This window comes from Rhamphochromis longiceps, linkage group LG15 (assembly GCF_057381845.1).
Source record: "Rhamphochromis longiceps isolate RC_006_pf linkage group LG15, R_longiceps_female_GT1.1, whole genome shotgun sequence".
Lineage (NCBI taxonomy): Eukaryota > Metazoa > Chordata > Actinopteri > Cichliformes > Cichlidae > Rhamphochromis > Rhamphochromis longiceps.
The window spans coordinates 8,348,079-8,354,900 of record NC_140571.1 but is presented as its reverse complement, the minus strand read 5'-3'; the positions used below and the strand labels follow the sequence as shown (position 1 = coordinate 8,354,900).

Sequence of the window (6,822 nt, the reverse complement as noted above, 5' to 3'; positions counted from 1 at the left end):
AGTGACGATATATGTTTTTGATGGTCCTTTGACAAGGACAACTTCACTTAACCCAAGCTCCTTTGAATTAGTCATCATGCCACAACACTGTGCTACTTTTCCATTTGTATTTACAACCGAATGAGTCACTAAATAATGAGATACTGGTAACTGCAGTTCTGAGTACAGGTGAAGTCAGTGTTGCACTTCTACGAAGTGCTGAGAATCTGGGATGTTATGAGGTAAACAATGCAAAAGCTGCATAAGTTTATTTCAAACCAGTTGGCAGAGAAATGCTCCTGTGTTGAGGATAGTAACACATCACAACCTACAAAAAACTTAACAGATTAGCAATGGACACTCATAGCTTAGCTGTGAATTTTCACACAGCTCCCATAATTATTTTCTTGTTTGTAGCACTGCTGTGATTTTTTTTTTCAAAGGTTATTGTTTGAAACCTGTTGGTTGTAAAGTGTCAGACAGGAAATCCATTATCACAGAGAGGGGCTATGATGTCATATAGCTCCTTGGTTGTGCTTGAAACAACTACTTTATGTGGCATGTATTTACCTGTTTAACACAGATAATACATAATGTATAAACATTTCTTTACTTAAGTGAGAATCGACTTATACAATGTTTATAGAAAGCAGTCTTTGTCCCAGGAAAGGCTCTTACAAACCTTAACGAACTTTTTAAAAATGTAAATAAAAACAGAATGCAGTAAACTGAATATCTCACAAATCCATATTTTATTTACAACAGAACATAGACAACACATTAACTATTTAAACTGAGAAAATGCACTATTTTCATTTTATGATTGCAGGCAAGTAATTTTAGCAGCCAGACTCTTCTACTGTTCTTATATGCAAAGCCTTCCCTGAAAAAGACATCGTCTGGACCTGCGTATACTTTGCAGCTTTCATAGCGCCCTTTCAGATGTGCAAGTTGCCAATTCCATAGGCACTGATGCACTTCCATGGGGAATAAGCACTTTAACATTAATGACAGGAAGTAACCAAAAAAAAAAAAAAAAAAAACCCTGAAAACTGAGACAGGGCAATACAGTTGGCATGAGGAAATGAAGAACTTACTATCAGAGTCCAGCCTGAGGGTCATGACAAATAATAAAAGAGACACCACTTGGACCAAAGCATACAAAATTATTAACCAAATAAAGTAGAAAACTGTAGTACTCCATGAGGTTTGCTAATCAGTGTTCTTGGTGTATCAGTATCTGGATGGGTTACTGAATGCTAAGAATGCCTAATGTTGTATAGAATAAAATATAAAACAATCAGGCCAAAGCTAACCGAACAAATAACACAATGAATTGTCTCCCTGAATGGAGAAGAGCTGAAACAGTCAGCTCTTAAATGCTTCAAGGAGACTGGTCAGGGGCTTTCAGTTGCACTGATTAACCCCGCCTACCAGGAACTTGCAAGACAACTCACAGGGACACATGGGGAAAAACACAGCGGGAACTGGCCAAGGGAGAGGGCTGTTACACTCAAAACACAAACGGGATCAACAAAGCCAACCGATATTAGGACCACGACATGCATACAGGTTTTGCATCTTTAAATGTATAAACTTCTCAAACCTTAGCAAATGACACTATTTAATAATGTTTTATTGGTTTCTACTATAATATTTTCAAAACGTGTTAACCAGATGGTAACAATGTAAGATATTTACCATGGCAGAACCATGGCATGTATGCCATGGGAAGCCTTTACAGGTGCACAAATTAGTGTGTGTGTCTATGTCTGTGTGTGTGTGCGTGTGTGTGTCTCTGTGTGCGTGTGTGTGCACTCCTTGCACTCCTAGATTTTTAACTCATGCCTTTTGCAGATCTTTGTAGAGGATAGTGAAGTTAATGTGCTTTGCAACAAAGCACATTACTGTAGCAGTGTAATTGATGTTTTCTTGGAATATACTTTGACATTGCTGGAGTTTTATAACTGACATGAAAGCACATGATTAACCATTAATTACTTCTACTCAGATATCAGTGTTACCTTTGACTTGTTTTTTTTTTTTCACTTTTGGCTCTTGTGACTTTTAAGTCACCATCTGCTTCTTTGTGTCTGGCGCTGCTTTTTCTTCAGTCACTTTATTCTCATTACTTTTGTAGAAGTGGGCAGAGAGACAGGACCATCTCTATATAGTAATAAACTATTTATGACACTTGCCAAACAAGTTTAAGCAGGTTTAAGTAGCTCTGCTGCTTTAACTTGCCGTGGGACAACTATACTGTTGTTTGTTGGCCACTGTCTGAATTATGAGGAAATGTGGGTCAATCTTATTTTTTTCCCTTTGATTAAATATTTTACTTTGATTGTTTTTCCTAATATTGCTCTTTCAGATTAAATGCTATTGCTGTTATTTGTGCACTTGTAATGATGCACTAAGCATGTATTCTACCTGGTTTGCTTAATGAAAATAACCTCTTTATGTGTCTCTATCTCTACATAATTCACTAGAAACAGATGGTATCATGAAGAATGATCTGTCCTCCCTCCTGTGGATAGACAGATCACCCACCAGGATTCCCCCCATGTTGTCTAAATAGACTTGGCCTGCCTGAGTGTGCGCGCACACACACACGTTCACGGGGTGGGTGGGGGGTGGGAGGGGTTGTGTTCTCATATGTTTATGAGAACTTTTACAGCTGACCAATCCCAGCCCTCTGAATGAAAGGGCCAATCACAACAAAGAAAACAAGCCTAAAAAAACAAGTAGTTCATGCACAAACAGGCCAGCAGACATATGGCTTCTAAATAGTGCTATTAAATCTAAATCCTTGAGTTAATCCCCTGGGTAGTCGCAGAAGTATTGTCTATACTGTGTTTATAACAGCAGTGTTTATCATTAAATATTCATAATACTCCTCCACGATGATAATATCTAGCGGTATATGTTCTTATGAATTGCAGAAGATGCACAAATGAGCATAAATGATCTCCATAATTATGTCAGACATCATGAGAGTCTGTCTGCTAAGTTATTATTAATGCACAATAACATTTTCACTCTCATCATTCTACAGAGGAGTATACACTTACAATGTCATTGTAAGTAACAAGTTTGACTTCCTTTTAGCTCCAGAACTGCCTTAATTCTTCATAGCACAGATTCAACATGGTGGTGGACACATTCCTCACAGACTTTGGTTCATATTGACCTGATAGCATCACACAGTTGTTGCAGATTTGTTAGCTGCACATTCATGATGTGAATCGATATCTGTGACTGTGGAGGTCATTTGAGTATGCATGCTGCAGCAGAAACTGAGAATCATCATTCATTTTCAAAACAGGCTCATTTTTTTTTAGGTTTAATGAATTCAAGAGGCGTTATTTCACATAACAGACATCAAACTAATTTGAACCTGAATGGAGGGAACGATAACTCATAAGACAGCTCAAACAGAGTGTTTTTTAAAATTGTTTTATTCCCTGTTTCTCTGCTTGTGTTCGACGTCAAGTCACGTACATTCATTCAGAGTTACAGTTAATTATATTAAGTATACTCTTAATATTATTTTATTGACAGTGATGTTCAGTTAGCTAAGTTACATCATAGAAACATAGTCCAAATAGCTACTTTTTACGTTGATACTATGAGTACATTTCAAATCCTGTACTTTTTTTTTACTCAAGTAAAGGTGTTGACTCAGTATTTTAAGTTTTATCAGAGTATTTTTAACGCAACTATTTCTGCTTGTAATGAAGTGTTAGAGATGTTCTTCTGAATGCTTTGGTTGTGATGAGTGCTTATTTGAGCTGCTGTTGCCTTCCTATCAGCTCCAAGCAGTTTGGTCAGTTACTCTGACCTCTGGCAAAACTTCCGCTTCTTCAGAACGTCTGCTCACTGGATGTTTTCTCTTTTTTGGACCTTTCTCTGAGACGGATGTGTGGGAAAATCCCAAAAGATTAACCGTTTCTGAAATACCCAGACCAGCCTCTCTGGCATCACCAACCATGCCGTATTGAAAGTCTCTTATATCACCTTTCTTCCTCATTCTGACAGCTTGATTTGAACTTCAGCAGGTCATATTGATCATGTCAACATATCTAAATGCATTTGGTTGCTGCCATGTGATGGGCTGATCAGATATTTGGGTTAATGAGCAGTCGAAAAGATGAATATAATAAAGTGGCTGGTGATTATTTTTAAATGTCTTTCCTGCAAAAGCATTCGTTGCAGTTAACACCACTTTTTCTATGTTAGATATATTTAGATATTGCATCTTTAACACAGCTGTAAACCTTAAATGTAAAATATACTCAGATATACAAATTGGCCACTTTGGAAACTGTGTTTATTTTTTTTAAATATACTTGGGCAAAATACTGAATCACAACAAAACTGCTCTTGCGTGTAATCTGAAAAAATGTGATCGAGAAGACAAACCAACAAAACGCTGTATGAATTTCTCATTTGACCTGTAGGCCAAAGTGGGAAGTGTAAAGCAAGAAATAAGGTATGGGAAGGTTGCAAGAACTTCAACTTCATCCATTAAGTACGTCTGACTGATAATGCTTCTGTATGTATATTGAATTTTAACTACTTTTCAGTACTTTTTTAAGTATTTCAGACTGTTGCATTGGTATTTCTTCTAAAAAATATTGTGTAAGCATTACAGTGGTGTAGTTATTAGCACTGTTGCATTGATGCATGGTTTTGAGTTTGAACCTCTTGCTGGCTACACTTGGGGGGTTTTCCTTTCGGCACTCCAGCTTCCTCCAACCAAAGATGCATCTTCATTTAGCAGTTAGAAAATGGATGATGACTCTCCTGCCATTCCCTAACATACAGTGGATACTATTTTTTTCTTTATACTAATCTCAACTATACCAGCTAATGTATTTTGAACCTATTCTTAGTAAAACTGGTGCACATGTACAACAGCAGGTCATACTCATTCAGCCAAATCAGCTCTCTGTATTTGCCTTGAGCCATAGTAGTAGTAATAGTAGTCACAATGCACAAAATTAATATTTCAAACAAAGTCTGTGTGCGTTTGTGCACACTCACATTTTTTATGCTTAAACAACAAGAGTTGTAACATTTTATTGGAGTGGAAAGTCGAATGGACGTGGTGTAGCGAAATTAAAGAGTTTTCCCATAACATGCATTGCAGGATTTACCACGCACACATGTGCAGACTGTGTAAGTGGAACACATGCATGTGTGTCATATAGTATTTATAAAGTGCAGAAAGGAGGTTGTTCTCAGAGATTTGGTTGTACTTACTGTTGAAGAAGAATAAAATATTCAGTAAGCATCCAAAAGTTACTCAGATTGAGACATCACTATCTAAGCCTCTTCATGCATTTCTTCTTTTTAACAGGGTTACTGTGCATCAGTTAATCACGGTGATGACAACAAGAGAAACCTGCATGCTGTGCCCTCTTTGCACAGAATGCTGGTCTAGTGTGCAAAGGATGACAGAGAGTCATGAGGGCAACAGAAGAAAAAATCAACCCCCATTTTCGTACTCCCATTCGGTGGAATAAATGATGCTGTATGACTGAATTGCCTGTCATGTGAATGAATGAACAGGCTGCAGCGGCGTTACTCCCTGCACCAGCATTTCTCTGATGGTGCTGTTAGTTTCCACAGCAGTGGGTACACGATGGGATCTATCTTCAAGCTGTGGAGAATTGTGTCACTCCATCTCCCATCTCTTGCTCCACTGCACCCAGGGATATCTATCTTTTTATATTCGTAATATTTTCCCCTTCTTTTCTTTGTGAAATGTTTGCATGAAAGACTACCGAATCCACAGAGAAGAAAGGGGAGGGGGAACGTAGTGAAAAAGAAAGAAAGGTAGAGGAAATTATATGATCAACAGAGAGAATGGCAAATGGGAAGAGGGGGATGGGAAGACTACAGGAGGGTCTTTACAGCAGGAGATATACTGCACTGTATTCTGTTGTATGACTTGAAATGCACTCCTCAGAAAACACAATCTGGCAACAGCTCGCCGAAATGACACATCCTCCTGCTGGTGTCGTTTAATTTCATACATCCATACAATTTCCCTGTTTGTGTCAAACAGCTGTCTTCCTTTCACATCAGCGTTAATATCGTAAAACGCCGTGACCAACAGCAACTTGTGAGCACCGTGCTGCTGTGAGATTTGCTGGTGTGCAGCCAGTTGACTGAACCGGGCAGGCTGACTGGCAGGGAGGGAGCTCCTGTCTTTAACTATTCTCCTCACATTCACCTTGCAGTCCCAATTATTCAAGGCAGCGTGCACTAGCACTCTCTGCCAGCCAGCCCCAGCTGTGAAAAGTGGGTCATGGAATTAAAGGCACACACACACACGTGCAGCAGCACCAGCAATGCATGTGCAATTCTTGTTCTTGCAGTGAAATCCAGAGTGGCTGCTTAGAAATATGTTTTAATGATTCAAAAGACCTTCATTGTCACGCTCTTTGCCACAAAAAAAAAGCTGTTTTAACATTCATTAAATGTGTCTCTCTGGCCTCTATTCTTCCACCTGACTTTCCTTCAGAAACAAAATATACAAGCCGAGTGAAGGCATGCTGACATGTTCCCCCCAAGATACAAGATCATTGCAATGATCAATGTGTAGACTCTTGCAGATCCCTTTTAAACAGCAGCTTTAAATCTGTCTCTTATATCAATGAACAATTTCTACCTAGCAACAGTGTACAGTAGGCCAGTGGGCCAGTCCATATGGGGCTAGAGAAAGGCTACTCGTGCGCACATTGAGCAATAATGTCATACCCTGATGAGCCCTTTACAGAGTCAGACAGCGTGCAGGCGTGTCCTACTAAACTACTGCCACACTATAAGGCATTG

General features: G+C 38.8%; 1 long non-coding RNA gene across 1 annotated transcript; it reads left to right on the top strand.

Annotated features, from left to right (window-relative positions):
* The first annotated feature begins 1,473 nt into the window (after positions 1-1,473).
* LOC146651993 (uncharacterized) lies at positions 1,474-6,289 on the top strand. Its single transcript, XR_014907501.1, has 3 exons — positions 1,474-1,551; positions 4,440-4,534; positions 5,342-6,289. It is a non-coding gene; the product is annotated as an uncharacterized LOC146651993 (long non-coding RNA).
* Positions 6,290-6,822: the final 533 nt, after the last annotated feature.